This window comes from Rhinopithecus roxellana, chromosome 11 (assembly GCF_007565055.1).
Source record: "Rhinopithecus roxellana isolate Shanxi Qingling chromosome 11, ASM756505v1, whole genome shotgun sequence".
NCBI classification, from domain to species: domain Eukaryota; kingdom Metazoa; phylum Chordata; class Mammalia; order Primates; family Cercopithecidae; genus Rhinopithecus; species Rhinopithecus roxellana.
The window spans coordinates 83,396,399-83,412,528 of record NC_044559.1 but is presented as its reverse complement, the minus strand read 5'-3'; positions in this window follow the sequence as shown (position 1 = coordinate 83,412,528).

The following is a 16,130-nucleotide window of genomic DNA, read 5'->3' as shown; positions in this document are numbered from 1 at the left end:
GGTGGTGCATGCCTGTAGTCCCAGCTGCTCGGGATTCTGAGGCAGGAGAATCGCTTGAACCAGGGAGTCGGAGGTTGCAGTGAGCCAAGATCATGCCACTGCACTCCAGCCTGAGTGACAGAGCAAAACTCCGCCAAAAAAAGACATGGGAGAGATGGTCTTTTTCCTCTTCACTGTGTGGGGGATACAATGAGAAGATGGCCCTCACCAGACAGCACGTCTGCTGGTGCCTTGATCTTGGACTTCCCAGCCTCCAGAACTATGAGAAATAAATGTGTTTTGTTTAAGCGACTCAAGTCTGTGGTATTCTTGTTAAGGCAGCCCAAACTAAGACATCAAATCATTCAAAACATTAATAATTTTTATGTTCTTTAAGCTTCCCAGAATGTACACAAACAATGCCGTTATTAAAATTTAAAGGACTCTTGGAACCGTAGGACATGATCCAGCTAAAATAAACAACAAAATAACACAGCTAAGCAAATACTAAGAAACGTAGCTTTAAATATTTATTTTAGTCAGTTTTAAATAGTGGGGTACCAGACAGTTCACATTCAAGAGACATTTTACTTAGACAACAATTTGTAAGAGAATGATGCGTAAAAACAAACAACATATTGGTCTGTTTATTTTTTTAAGGGAAAAAGGAATCAGGGCTGTTGAGAATAAAACTTGACGAATCTAACTGCACTGCTTGTTTGTAGGCATTTCTGAATTACACACAATGATATGTAAATGAGGAAGCGACACTGGAAGAATAATGTTAAAGTAACACAAATTATTGTAGAGAACAACAAATTCACAGCAGTCATTCCTGTGCTCTTCTGAAATTGTCGGATACACTGGAGGATCTTAAACCTCTCAGTCCATTCCTGCCTGGGGACTCTGGCATCCCAAACTTTGATCATTATTGGGACCAGTACATTATTGGGTACTCTTTTGCACACACTATGCCCACCATCTTCACTGGTGCTGCTTCCACTGGGCTCGGTCATTTCCCTCCTAGGTGCCATTTCTAACTCATGGTTCTGGCATTCCTACCTCCAGTTCTCAGTGGTTTCACTGGATCGCGTTTAGATTTCAGTTGAGCTATATTACAAGCTGAGTGGGATGACAGCTGCTTAGAACCAAAACAGACAGGACACAAAGGAGGCATCACTGGTGGGCTGTGTTAAAGAGAAAACCAGTGAACAACTGATGTCAAGGACTCAAGTTGACTTATCTCTGCTTTTGGCGTCTTCTGTGGCTTTAAAATGAAGGGACTGGCATGGTGGCTCACACCTATAATTCCAGCAGTTTGAGAGGCCAAGGCGGGTGGATCATTTGAGCTCAGGAGTTCGAGACCAGCCTGGGCAACATGACAAAACCCTGTCTCTACAAACAAATACAAAAAAAGAAAAAAAAAATAGCCAGGTGTGGCAGCATGCACCTGTAGTCCCAGTTACCCAGGAGGCTGAGTGGGGAGGATCACCTGAGCCCAGGAGGCTGAGGCTGCAGGCAGCTGTGATCATGCCACTGCACTCCAGCCTGGGTGATCAAGTGAAACCCTGTCTCAAAAATAAAATGAAGGAACTGGAGCAGGTAACGTCTACAATCCTGGGATCTTTATCTTCTGCCTTCAGACAAAGATGCTTCCTGAGCTGCCACGTGATAAATGCTAAATTATTCCTTCAAGGACTCCAGTATGTATTTAGTTCCATTGTGCCAGGCCCAGGGATTCCAAGGAAAACAAAATTCATGCCTCTATGGAATCCTTAGTTTAGAATGGGATGTTGAAAGAATGCCCAGACTGGGCAACATAGGGAGACCTCACCTCTAGAGAAATTTAAAAAATAAGCAGGGCATGGTGATGCATGTCTGTGGTCCCAGCTACTTGGGAGGCTGGGGTGGGAGGATTGCTTGAGCCTGGGAGGTTGAGGCTGCAGTGAGCTGAGATCGCGCCACTGCACTCCAGCCTGGGCACCAGAGTGAGACTCTGTCAAATAAATAAATAAATAAATAAGAATGCAAAGCTAGAAAGAGTGTGTTCAATACTTCAGGAAACTTGCTGACAGCTATCTGAGCTCAGAGGAGGGACAACTGCAAAGGTAGGAAAAGGGTCAGGAAACCCCTACAAAGATAGAGAGTTCAGTCAGCTGCAAGGAAGAGGAGCGTGGACAGAGGCAGCCACATGTTTCCTATGATGTCAGGCAGCCAGGGACTTCTCCCACATTGAGGCAATCTTATTCTGTAAGGTTTCAGGCATGGCACTGGTGAGTTGGTGGCCTCTGAGAACCCACCACGGAAAATGCTTGGTGGAACCCTTGCCCCATGCCAGATGGGTCCCCAACATGGCATCCCCGTCCCCTCTCCCTCTCCTGAGATAGGAAGAGTGCCTGGGGACAGTCAGAGAACTCTGCCATGGTCATCCCACCCACAGGGCTCCTGCCAGCATTGGGCAGAACTGATCGGTTTTTTTCCATGCATTGCCTCGATGGCCACTCCATTCCCCTTCAGCTGCCTATGACACCGAGCCTCGTAGCTTCCTTCCAAGGCCCTGCCTCTTATTTTGCTGAGAAAACTGAGGCAGGAACTCCTTCCTTTACTGTTTCTCGTATCAGAGGGTCTGTGTCTTTGCACGGCTCTATCAGCTGGTACCCCCTTCCCTCCAAGTACAGCTGTCACCCTCCACTCTGGATCCCCTCTCTTCCCGTATCCTCAGGTGGTTGCTTCAATTATTCCCTCTGGATTCTTGTTTTCCACCAGGTGCTTCTCTCTTGATTTCAGATATGGTTCCAAAAATGTCCTCTAGTCTGTTGTCCCTTGCTTGGACTCCCTTGGGGCTTCTGCCTTCTCTTTTATTTCCTTGTTGAGTTTGCTCTAGTGGTTGGTATGTGAACCCTTATTTTTTTTCCCACCCTAGACAGTTGCTTAAGTCATCAGATCCAGCTTCTGTCTTCACCCTACTAACAGAACCACATCTTAGAGGTCACGTTGCCATCTCAATGGCCCCTCCAGTGATCAGTGTCTTCAAGGTCCACTGTGTGACTCTGTTGAGTAGTTTGACTTTGTCTCTTTTGTTTCTTCTGTTTCTTTTGTAGAGTGACTTTGTTTCTCTTTGATGAGATGCTGGATCCCTTTGCTGCTTTGGTGTGAATCTTACTTTTTTTTTTTTTTTTTTTTTTTTTTGAGGCAGAGTCTTGCTGTGTCGCCCAGTTTGGAGTGTAGTGGTGTGATCTTGTCTCACTGCAAACTCCGCCTTCTGGGTTCAAGTGATTCTCATGCCTCAGCCTCCTGAGTAGCTGGGATTACAGGCATCTGCCACCACTACACCTGGCTAATTTTGTGTTTTTAGTAGAGATGGGGTTTCACCATGTTGACCAGGCTGGTCTCAAACTCCTGACCTCAGGTGATCCTCCCACCTTGGTTTTTAAAAAATCTTTCCTAGTCTGTTTTGATGAATTTCTTTCTTCCTACCAACCTATAGGCATACCCTAAGGTTTTTCTTTGGTACTCTGCACTTTCCCCCTTAGTGATCTCATCCATGTCTTGGTTTCCACATCTGCCTCTGCACACACTGGTGGCTCTGAACATACATTTGCAGTCCGGACTTCTTTCAAAGTCATTTCCCTTTAGCTATTCTGGAATCATCCCAAAGTTAGGAGTTAAAGCAAACTTTCTATCTTCAAAGTGACTGTATTTATATTATAGGTATTTGAGGTTGGGGTTCTGGGATCCAAAAGGAAGGAGACATTCCAGCACCATCCTTTTCTACTTTGGATGTTGCAAATAAAGGTGAAAAAAATGCCTCTCTCTAATATAAATAAATACACACACACACACATATATATGTGTGTATATATATATATACTGGGTATATTTCATAGGAAGCCAACCCAAATTTATTTTTATCGACACAGTGTTCTTCCTGAAAATTCTCTGTTAATCGTATTATGTCCTCAAAACAACAGCTGTGTTTGTGCAAGAGAAGACCCAGTGTTCTGATGGCTTCCTGGGAATTTCTGGTTATATAAGCTGAAAAATCACATGTACTAAGTTCATTTACATGCCCATGAAATAACTTCATTGAACTATGAGTACAAAATTCATTGTACTTGCTTTCTTGTATGCTTTTTTAAAAAATAACAAATCTTATTAGAAGTGAGTAAGGGCATGTAGAAAATATAGCACTGCAGATATTTGAGTGTGAATGAAGATCTCAATGCTACATTCTTTATTTGGTCCAATTTTCCACTGGAAGTCTGCCCCCATTTCTTGAATCTTTCAGCCACAAAATTAACATAAGCCCTATAAATGTTAGAAAGTAAAATGTCACAAAAGGCCGAAGTCCGGCTTCTATTCTGAAGGTTCACAGGGAGAGTTACAGAAGAAAACAAACCTTTTCATGGGAAGGCAAAAGCAATTTAAGGCTCAGCTCAAAACTGAAGAGGGCTGGAGCCTAGGAGTATTCTAGAAGCTGAAAGTTCTAGAACTTGTAGGCAACCGCTTATCCTTTCAATTTCTTTATCTGTCTGTCCGGGAAACTAAAATGGAGCACTCTGGAAATTAAATGATGAAAACAACATAGAATAAAACTGTGTGTATCATTGAATGACAATAGCATTCTAAATTGTTCATGCAATTTTCCCAGCAGAGTAAATACTTCAAAACAAACACATTCACTTATTCATTCATTCAACTAATCTTCAGTGGGCACTGACGATGTAGAGGGGACAGAGCACACCTCCTGTCCTTCCCTGGAGATAATGTTTTGTGTCATTAGTTATGATAAGAGGTGGACAGCTGCCTGTCTTAGAGAGGTTCTGATAAAAGGATGGGGGTTTCAAAAGGAAGAGATCGTGCTCATCTGGGGTGTGAGAGGAGCTGGTCTTGGATCTGGGTCTTACAGCAGCAGCCAGCGTTGGAGAGGAAGCATGTCTAGGACCATTTAATCTAATAACTTACTTCTTTATCATAAAAATTCTTGGCCGTGGGCAGTGGCTCACGCCTGTAATCCAAGCACTTTGGGAGGCCGAGGTGGGTGGATCATGAGGTCAAGAGATGGAGACCAGCCTGGACAACATAGTGAAACCCCATCTCTACTAAAAATACGAAAAAATTAGCTGGGCGTGGTGGCGCGTGCCTGTAATCCCAGCTACTTGGGAGGCTGAAGGAGGAGAATTGCTTGAATCCGGGAGGCAGAGGTTGCAGTGAACTGAGATCACGCCACTGCACTCCAGCCTGGAGACAGAGCGAGACTCTGTCTCAAACAACAACAACAAATCTCTCCAAGGAAAAGGAAAATAAATTGTGTAGGGGAAGAGCCATCCCCTGCCCTCATCACAGAGCTAACGTGCAGGATGGGATCAGGCTGGCCTGGCTGCGAGGCCCTTCCTCTTTTCATGACTCTGGGAGGCTCTGGACTAAACAAGAGCAGCTTCTACAGTGACTGCCATGGGCTGCTGCACCCGAGTCCAGGATCCCACCTGTGTCTACCCCGTGTGCATCCCAGGCCTTTCTTCACCTCCAGAAGTGGTGGTTTCGGAGCTGCTTGTTTCCGTCTAAAAGTGGCGTCTGCGGTAGCCCATGTTGTGCTGCTGCTGCCAATGGCCAGGATGGGTGTGGGCAGGGACTCCTGATGGGTGGACTTGACGGGGCCACCTTAGGAAATCCACCACCCCCTTCCAAGTGTTCATTGTTGGACAAGGCTTTTCTTTCCCTTCTTTTTTTTTTTTTTTTTAAAGAAACCTGGCTAGAGAAGGGGAGAGTGTGGGGCCCACGGTGGAAAAGCCTTGGCCGGGCAGCCAGGGCTCTTTGCTGGGCCCGTGTTTGCTGTCTTGATGCCTCAGACCCCAGGAAGCCTGGAGACCACAGCATGGCTCCAATTTCACGTTTCTCCCTTTTCCTTAGACATGACATCCTTGGAAACATCTCGTAGTCAGCAGCTTTCTGAAGCAAATCTCTGTGAGTTGGAAGGACGGGAAACACATCTGGGGAGCTGGGGTTGGGGGTGCAGAGCCTCTTGGGGGCAGCGGTGGGGTGGGTGCCACCCCCCAGGTGGGAGTGAAATAGAGAGAGACAGAAATCACATGCAAATGAGTGGCTTTTCAATGTCACTCGTCTTCTTGGGAGAGACGGAGACAATGCAGCTATGGATGTGATTAATGAGCTGCCGGCCACACCTGGCACAGCAGTGCAGGTGGAAGCCAGGAAACTTCCCTTTCTCCTTATCAGTTACCCCGTGCTGTGCTGGGAACATGCCCTGGTTTCTGCAGAGGAGATAAGCTAGTCCTGGGGAGAACATGGACGTTTGGCGGCCAGCGAGAAAGGAGGGGAAGGTAGACTCGAGATGGGGCCTGGGCACGGGGGATGAGCTCCTGCGGGTTGCAGAGAAGGGAAGCGGTGAGGGTGCCGCAGAGAACCCAGGACCCAGAGGGGATGTCGTTTTGGAAAAGTTTGCCACGTCATTGCCCTTCCTCCTCTGCAACATCCTCGGTCAGCAGCGTCACCCAGATGAAGGAAACCACGTCAAATCCGGCACTGCCCGTCCTTGGGAAGGGTCATTAGTTTCTGAGGTTTGCTGAGGATTGCTGAAGCCTCCTGAGCTGAGTTTCCCCTGCGAGGCGGGGGCCCCCCACCCCGTGCCCTACTTGTTCGTTCTTTTGTGTCCGTTGTCTGGGAGATGGTATAGATCCCATACCTCTGGCCTGCTGGCTCATGTCCACCAGGGCACCTGGTACTGGAGGGCGGAAAGCAGGGCAAAGGGTGATGGGAGGAAGGAGTGGCAAGTTATAGATAGCCAGGGAGCAGGAGCGGAAGGGACCCTGGCAGATGAGAGGCTTAGTCCCTGTGGGTCCTGGACACTTTGAGCATCTGATGAAATACCAAATCGAGGGACTCCTCTCTCAATCTCTCACTCTTTTGAGATAGGCCCTTCCTCTGTTGCCCATGCTGGAGTGCAATGGTGTGAGCATGGCTCGCTGCAGCCTTGACCTCTGGGACTCAGTGGATCCTCGTGCTTCAGTCTCCAAGGTAGCTGCGACCCCAGGTGTGTGCTATCATACCCAGTTCATTTTTGTTTTGTATGTTTGTGTGTTTTTTGTAGAGACGGGGGTCTTACTATGTTGCTCAGGCTGGTCTTGAACTCCTGACCTTAAGTGATCCGCCTGCCTTGGCCTCCCAAAGTGCTGGGATTACAGGCATGAGTCACTGTGCCCGGCCAACTCTCTTTCTTAAAAAAAGAAAAAGACTAACTCCCAGGCGTAGGTCCTGAGCCATGTGATCTCCTTCTAAAGCTTCTACCACGGAGGGTGCTTTGCTGCTCTGTCCCGGGGCAGCCAGGCTGTCTCACCAAGCCTCCTGCCCTCCGGCTGTGACTTAGGCCTAATTCATCCAGCTGGGGGCCTGGAATGACCCCGCGCTGCCGGATGACTCCCAACGGCCCACCCCTTGCAGTGAGCAGAGTTTTGGGCACAATATCCAGGATTGTTTTTTGGTTTTTGACCTCCTGTGGCCACAACTCTTCAATTACTTTCCTCTGCACGACTTTAACATTTAGGCCAAAGCAGTTCTCAAGACCTCCCTGTGAGGTCGGGGAGAGGTGAGCCTATTCTTTCTTGCTTAGGGGGGTCACAGGGAAGCTCACACCCAGTGACCCGCTGCCGACCACACGGTCAGCACAGAGCCAGGCCTGAGTGATTGGCTCCCAGCTGGGCTCGGTCCTCCCTGAAGCAAACACCTTGGCGCCCCTCTTTGGCGGGGCCTGCTAGGGTTACAGCTGAACAGACTGGTAAGAAAGGGAGAGAGAAACCCAGCAGGTTAAGTACAGCCAATTCCTGTCCCCATGCGGTAGGGCTTGGCTGCTGTCGCCACCGAGAGCTGGGAAAGAATGGAGCTTATTATGTGGGGGGTGGAGGGGCGGCCCAGGGAGGTGTTAAGCAGAGAAAACGGGTTGAAATTCAAGTCGAGGCGATGCTGCCAGCCCGGCGCCTGCTGTGAGACAGTCCGATGAACTCTGATAAACCCGGAGGCACCTTTTCCACACCCCGGTCCAGTCTGGAAACTTTAGCACACTGTGGAGAGGGAAGGGCACGCAGGGAGGGGTGCGGGGAGATGGGGTGGCAGGCCGTGTTGCTGGAGAGGCAGGAGAAGAGGGAGGCCCAATTTGCTCAGGACCCCCAAGGTTGGGCCACTCAGCTTCTGGCTCTGGGGACTTGGGGGGGGGTTTGTAGGGGGAGGCTACAGCATGCAGGGCCCTGATGCAGGGGTGAGAAGAGGAGGGAAGGAGTAGGCATGGCAGCAGGGAGGGTCCAGGTCCAGGATGCTGTCAATCAAACCGCTGTGGCCATGAGCAGAGCCCTGGGATTGGCCCCTGTGCTGGGACATTGCTGGCTGCCAACCACCCCCCAGACAAGCTGGTAAGAAACGTCCTCTTGGGAGATCGCAGCCAGCCTCACAAATGCCCCACATTTCCCTTTCTAGGCCTGGAGATTGGGGTGACAGCCCTTCTTGGTGTCATTGAAACGCGTGTGGTTAATCTCAGTCCTTGGGGTCCACATACAACCACACGAATGTGCTTCTCATCTATAATAAATTATATACTAAGGATGCTGAAAGCAGGCCCTTGGAGAGAGATGTGTATACCCACGCTCATAGCACCATTCTTCCAATTACCAAGAGCTGGAAGCAACCCAAAGTCCATTGATGGAAAAATGATAAGCAGATATAGTATTAATAGATACAGACAGTGGGATATTATTCTGCTTTAGAAAGGAAGGAAATTCCGATACATACCACCACATGGATGCACCTTGAGGACATTATGCCGAGTGAAATAAGCCAGTCACAAAAGACAAATATTACATGATTCCACGTATGTGAGGTCCCTAGAGTAGTAATGGAGACAGAAAGTGCAATGGTGGTGGCCAGTGATTTCAAGGAATGCAAAAAGGAGAGTTACTGTTTAATGGGTGCAGAGTTTCCATTTTAAATGACAAAAAGTTCTAGAGATGTGTTACACAAAGAGTGTGAATGTGCTCAATGCTACTGAACTGTACACTTAAAAATGGTTCAGATGGGCCAGGCGTGTACAGGCTCACGCCTGTAATCCCAGAACTTTGGGAGGCCCAGGTGGGCAGATCACCTGAGGTCAGGAGCTCAAGGCCAGCCTGGCCAACATGGTGAAACCCCCATTTCTACAAAAATAGAAAAATTAGCTGGGCATGATGGTGGGTGCTTGTAATCCCAGCTACTTGGGAGGCTGAGGCAGGAGAATTGCTTGAACCCGGTAGGCGGAGGTTGCAGTGAGTCGAGATCACGCCACTGCATTCCACAGAGTGAGACTCTTTCTCAAAAAAAAAAAAAAAAAAAAAAGTCGAGATGGTAAATTCTATGTCATATGGTTATGAAAAAGCACAAATGGATAATAGAACCAAAAATAAAAATTCTGAAGGGCAATAGCTAGTTTCTCTGTTGAATGGGACAAGGTAGCTCTTCTCTTTTCCTTCCTCTCCTCCTAATGAGATTCCCCTTATGAAATCCTTGCAAACTGCACCTGCTCCCATCCTTCTTAATAAGTCACCCAAATGCTTGCACAGAAGCCATGCAGCATAATTTTTCAAATCTCTGCTTTTGTGATCCAGCTTAAAGGGCATGACTGGGTTGACACTCCAGTGAAGGCAAAGTTTCCACGACATGTGTCCTTGGGACCTCCCGTTCTCATCTATAAACCCAGAACACTAGGACCCCCTTGCCCACAGCAAGAAGCTCAACCTTGATGAAAAAATATCTTAATAACTGGTCTTTGTCATCATTCAAAATAATCAAAATGGACCAAATGATGACCTGAACATCAGATCATTATATCAACAATTTTACATTTTTTCTTTTTTAAAAAAGTTTTTCTTTTTAATTTTAAGTTCTGGGATACATGTGCTGAATGTGCAGGTTTGTTACATAGGTATACATGTGCCATGGTGGTTTGCTGCACCTGTCAACCCGTGATCTAGGTTTTAACCCCTGCATGCATTAGGTATTTGTCCTAATGCTCTTCCTCTCCTTTCCCCTGATACAGAACAAAAAAAAAAAAAAAAAAAAAAAAAAAAAAAAGAAAGAAAGAAAGAAAGAAAAGAAAACAAAGAGCCCTTATAGTCAAGATAATCCTAAGCAAAAAGAGCAAAGCTGGAGGTATCATGCTACCTGACTATACTACATCAAACTATACTACAAGCCTACAGTAACCAAAACAGCATGGTACTGGTACCAAAACAGACATATAGACCAATGGAACAGAACAGAGCCCTCAGAAATAACACCACACATCTATAACCATCTGATCTTTCACAAACCTGACATCTTTTCTTTTAAAAGAAAGATAGGATGGTCCTGGATGGACACAGGTCTATAAGATGAGACCCAAAAAATGTTTCTACTTCCAAAGTTGCTTCTAAAATTACAGTGCAAATATATCCAGCTTTCTATTCTAATATTTCAACAATGAAACGGACTTTGAAAAATGTGAAAGTGCTTTGTTCCTTGTGTGGAAGACCTTGAATGAGCATCCCTCATTAGGGGAGCCTCTGGGTGGGCATTACATGAAGCAGACGCCCCAAACGTGGTGGGGAGAGAGAACAAATTCTGAAATACCACTCTGCTTCCAGTGGTAGCTGGGCTGATAGCCCTCTGTTGTCAATTACAAGCAAAGCACAACTGGTATCTGATTGCAAAATAATACATATTCATTGTTAAAAAAATGAATCCTTGGAAAATACAGATGACCACAAAGAGTCTATTTCTTTTTAATTCAGTGTTTTATTTCCAGATTATCAATAAGGAATAAAACACCTCTTCCGACAGTTTCAGGAAGCTACGCCAGGACACAGCAAGAAAGGTATTCTCAGAGATGAGATTCAGGACATTTCACCAAAATAGAAGACGTCTGGGCCCCCATAGTGCAATATGACTGGATTTTCCGCTTACTACGAAGGGAGCAGGATCCTACCCTCATGAGCGAATGTCTGTCTGATCCTCAGGAAAGACAACACGATGTCCTATTGCCAGAAAACTGGGAAACACCAGAAAACTGGGAAAGGTATGTGCCTCCCAGAGAACACTCTGAAAAACAAGTAGGGCCAGACTCCTGCCTGGAGCCTCGGAGATACAGACCTCGTGCGACCCACCCTCTGCCTTGCAGACACAGTCAGTGTTCTTAGTCTGAAGGACATATTATTTTATTGCTTTGAGGGCTCCTTGAGGAAATCCACATCTCTGAGAGAACCTTCTTTGTGAAGGATGACGCACAATTCTGTTTGCCTCCACCCCATCCTGAGTGGAGGTGGTTCCGAGGCCAGTTTCCTGCCCCGGCCTGCATGCCTGGCTGGGCAACTCTGTACTGTTTTCAGGAACCCTTTTGGAGACACTTCTGTTGACTAGGACAGGCACGCTCTGCATCCCAGGACCAGCTCCAGCTCAGGATCTGGGATCAAGTCCAAGAAAACCTCCTGAGGCCGTTGGGAGAAGAGTCACAGTCACCATTTGACGAGAGTAGCATCAATCGCGGGGTCTTAGGCACGGGAAACCCTCTCTCAGGAGCCGAAATTCCCTTGCACTCCTCCCCATTACCAGGAAACACAAAGGAACCTGGGTAGTAACGATATAGCTCAAAATCGTGTATGGGAGAGGGCGGAACGGGGCTTTGAGGACAGAGAATGCAAGTGCAGTGGAGGCAACACTTAAGGATTCGTGGCCACAGAGCACAGAGCAGAGCCTCCACGTCCACGAAATTCCTCCAGCCTCCCAGTGCAAAGGGAGCCCTAGCGAGGTTTCATTTTCTGCCCTAATACATGTTTTGCCAAAACTGCTTCAAGATGAGTAACATGGACAGGTTTATGTTCCTCTGGAGGACCAGAAAAACGGCGCCACTGTCAGTGGCAGCTTAAATCCACGTAGTCAGTGCTTGGACAGCCAAGAGCTGGCTACACAGTCTTCCAGCGTGGTCCCCACATAATTAATTACACATGGATGATATCATTGTTTCCAAAAGAGAGGGACACACGCCTCCATTCTTTTAGGTTGTATACAGACACAAAAATCAATAACATGGGCTCTCGCTGTCAAGAATTTATTCCCCATTGAATTATTTTTCAATCCTTCTGATTCTGACAAGGAAAAAGAGAAGTCCCAGATTTTCTGACTGTGCATTTCACACGTCTTGAATGTCTACTTCCATCAAGAAATCTCTGGACCTGGGCTCCAAAACCATCAGCAGGCCACGATATCCATCGGCAACTGAGAAACGTTTCCTTTTGCAAATCAGTGAGGCTAACAGGCTTACAGGAGTGACTTAAGTCCTTCTTTGCATAATAAACTTAAAAAGTTTACTAAGTCCACTTCGAGGAACATATTGTCAATTATCATCAGGGTAGTAAAGTTTATGGCAATAAAACCTCAAGGGTGGTAGAGGGATGACTTCAGACTGGGAAAGACTTGGGCGAGATCTTTTCCTTCCTGACACCACCCGCTGCTCTCCCCTGCTGGCCTCCCTCTCCAGGACTTGCCCGACCATTTCAGAAAGGTCGGAACACCAGCGGAAGATCAAGCCGGGGGTGGGCATGGCTCAAACGGATGCTTTCCGCATCAACACATCGTTTCTGCTCTACATCCTTGCACTGATGAGGCCAGTCTGTGGGCCACAGTGAAAACCTCAACCCCTCATTAGTTTTCCCTGGGGTTCCCTCACTTCACAATAAAACTCTGAGCCAGGCTTAGCTCTGTGGAATCTCATTCATCAGCAATCATTCTAAGCCTAAGCAGGCCGCTGCCTGGGCTGCATGTGGGCAGATCAGATGTCCGGTGGCTGCTGATGTGGTGAGCATTGGCACAGAGAGACATGTGGTGACTTAAGGCCTCAGGAAAGAACTGGGGGTTTCCATTATCCTGGGCTTCCTGGGTAATGCAATCTGAAAATCAATTCTCATTGAACACAAGTGATACTAATACCTCTGACAGGTTACATCTTAAATGATAATTAAAAGCATATTTCCTGACACTTGGCTGCTATGAAATGCAGCCCTACTTATGCCACCGAGGAGGCCTCACACTGAGGCCCTGTGGACTGCTCCCCCAGGAAGCCTCTGAGGTCCTGGATTGTCACTCATTATTTTAATCTGATTTTCTTTACTTAAGTGAAATAGAACCTGGCATTGGTGCTTTCTTTCACCACTTCCACCAGTGGTCCTTAAAAAACAATTAACGTTGTAAACCAAGGAATGAGGACTTCATCTTCCACTAACACAGTCTTTGGTTCTAGCCATGGATAGTACTTATTAATAAGTGCAACTGCATCCCACTAAGTTTTATAAACCTTTACAATTCATGATAGCCATGGCAGCTGAGATGTTACATCCTTGTTTGAGTGTCACGGTGGAAAGCATCTCAGTGTCTGGGGCCATGGAGTGAGAAGTGGAGCTGTCAGGGGCCTCATGGACACAGACTTTCAGGAAAGTGTCAGAGTTTTTACAGTGACCAGTCACAGTTACTGATTTGGCACTTTTGGTATCACAATGTCAAATTTTATCTCAAAAACTTTCTATTGGGAATAACGGAAAGGTTCAATGTCTCCTACATTTGAAGTGGACTTATGGATCATTACAACATATCATTAAGACAGAGGAACAGGCAACCAGACGCAAACAAGAAAAAACACATCCATCCTATGTTACATTAGCTTCCCAGGGCTGCCCAAACAAAGTACCACAAACGCGGAGGCTGGAAAGAGCAGAAATTGATCATCTCACAGTCCGGAGGCCAGAAGTCTGCAATCGAGGTGTTGGCAAGGTCATGCTTTCTCCGAGGCCTCCAGAGAGGATCCTTCCTGCCTCCTCCAGCTCCTGGTTGCCCCACACATGTGGCTTATGGCTACATCACTCCAGTCTCTGCCTTTGTTTTAACCTGGCTATCTTCCTTGTGTTTTTTCTTCTTCTTAAAAGACATCAGTCATCTTGGATTGTGGGCCCACCCTGCTCCAGTATGACCTCATCTTAACTAATCACTTTTCTTTTTTAAGATGAAGTCCCACTCTGTCGCCCAGGCTGGAGTACAGTGGTGCAATCTCAGCTCACTGCACCCTCCGCCTCCCAGGTTCAAGCGATGCTCATGCCTCAGCCTCGTGAGTAGCTGGGATTACAGGTGTGAGCCACCGCACCCGGCCAACTAATTACGTCTTTAACCACCCTATTTCTAAAAAAGGTCACATTCCCAGCTGGGCGCCATGGCTCACGCCTGTAATCCCAGCATGCTGGGAGGCTGAGATTGGTGGATCACTTGAGGCCAGGGGTTCAAGACCAGCCTGGCTAACACGGTGAAATCCCCATCTCTACTAAAAATACAAAAAATTAGCTGGGCATGGTGGTGCATGCCTGTAGTCCCAGCTACTGGGGAAGCTGAGGCCTGAGAATCTCTTGAACCCAGGAGAGGGAGGTTGCAGTGAGCCAAGATCATGCCACTGTACTCCAGCCTGGATGACAGAGTGAGACTCTGTCTCAAAATAAATAAATAAATAAATAAATAAATAAATAAATAAAAGGTCACATTGTGAGTTACTGGAGGTAAGGACATTAACATATATTTTTAGGTGACACAACTCAACCAGTAAGACAGGTGGAAAGAGAGATTAGTTGATAAATGACGTTGGGACAACTAGATAACCATTTAACCTCTGGAGGAGGGGGACAGATCCGTTAAGTCTTTACCCCGTTCCTTACACTGAAATGCCAAATGGATCCAAGTTTTAAATGTGAAAAATCATGGAAGTATTAGAATGAGAACAGCCAACTCATACGACTGATGGGCTGCCATGGTGTGAAAGTGCTTTACACACGTCAAAGCTGAACCCTCACAACAGCCCTGCTCTTATCTCCAGCTGAGGAAATGGAGGCAGGGAGAAGTTAAATAATTGGCCTGAGATCACACAGCTGGGGAGTGCTACAGCTGGGTTCAAACAATGGCAGTCTGTGCTCTTAATCAATTCCATATGATGAGTACAATCTCGGAGGAAGGCAACTCTCAAGTCTGGTGCTTACTTTATGCTCTTACGTAGTGCCTGGAAATCTTATAATGCGTCTAGGTTACTTGAAAATTTATAAGAAGATAATTTGCGCCCTCTCTTTCCTCTTCCTCCTGCCCACCACGGCCTTCCTTCCCAGGCACCCTCTTGGCAGGGCCTAATTAGATGGTTGATCTGCCCCAGATCTGCAGCTGAAGGAGCCTGGTAGCTTCTATGGTGAAACTTGCATTGGAACTACACACCCTATTTCCATATCCTTCTGAAATTTTCCATTGATACGGTTTGGCTTTGTGTCCCCACCCTAATCTCATCTTGAATTGTACTCCCATAATTCCCACATGTTGTGTTGTGGGAGGGACCCAGTGGGAGAGAATTTGAATGGGGGGGGGGTGGTTTCACCCATATGGTTCTTGTAGTAGCAAATAAGTCTCACGAGATCTGATGGGTTTATCAGGGGTTTCTGCTTCTGCATTTTCCTCATTTTCTCTTGCCACCACCATGTATGAAGTGCCTTTCGCCTCCCACCATGATTCTGAGTCCTCCCCAGTTACGTGGAACTGTAAGTCCAATGAAACCTCTTTTTCTTCCCAGTCTTGGGCGTGTCTTTATGAGCAACGTGAAAACGGACTAATACATCTGTTTTCTGTGGTGCTGAGCCAGACGGCGGCCTCTGATTGGGACAAATGCATACCCCCTTTCCAGGCTCTGCAGACAGCTTCCTGAGCTTTTGTCTCTATCAGTCTTCTCAAAGGTGGAAGTGCTTGTGAGTCACCTGGAGTACGTGGTGCCATGTCAGTTCTGGTGTTTGCGGGTGGGGAGTGAATCTGAGATCCTCTATGTTCAACACTCCCCCAAGGGAGGCCCACGCAGATGCCTGTGGACTGTGCTTGGAGTAGCACATGCCTAAATCTCTTTTCTCTATGAGCTGTAGCTGGTACATCTATGTCCTTCTGAAACTCAGGGCCGCGGACCTTTGTCTAAAAAGACCAAAGGACCAAGGCTGAAATGCTCTCCTAAAAATCTGCCTTTCCTAATGTGCTCATAGGAGCATGCCCCAGGGAAGAAGGAAAAGAAGCTTAGGGCCGCCAAG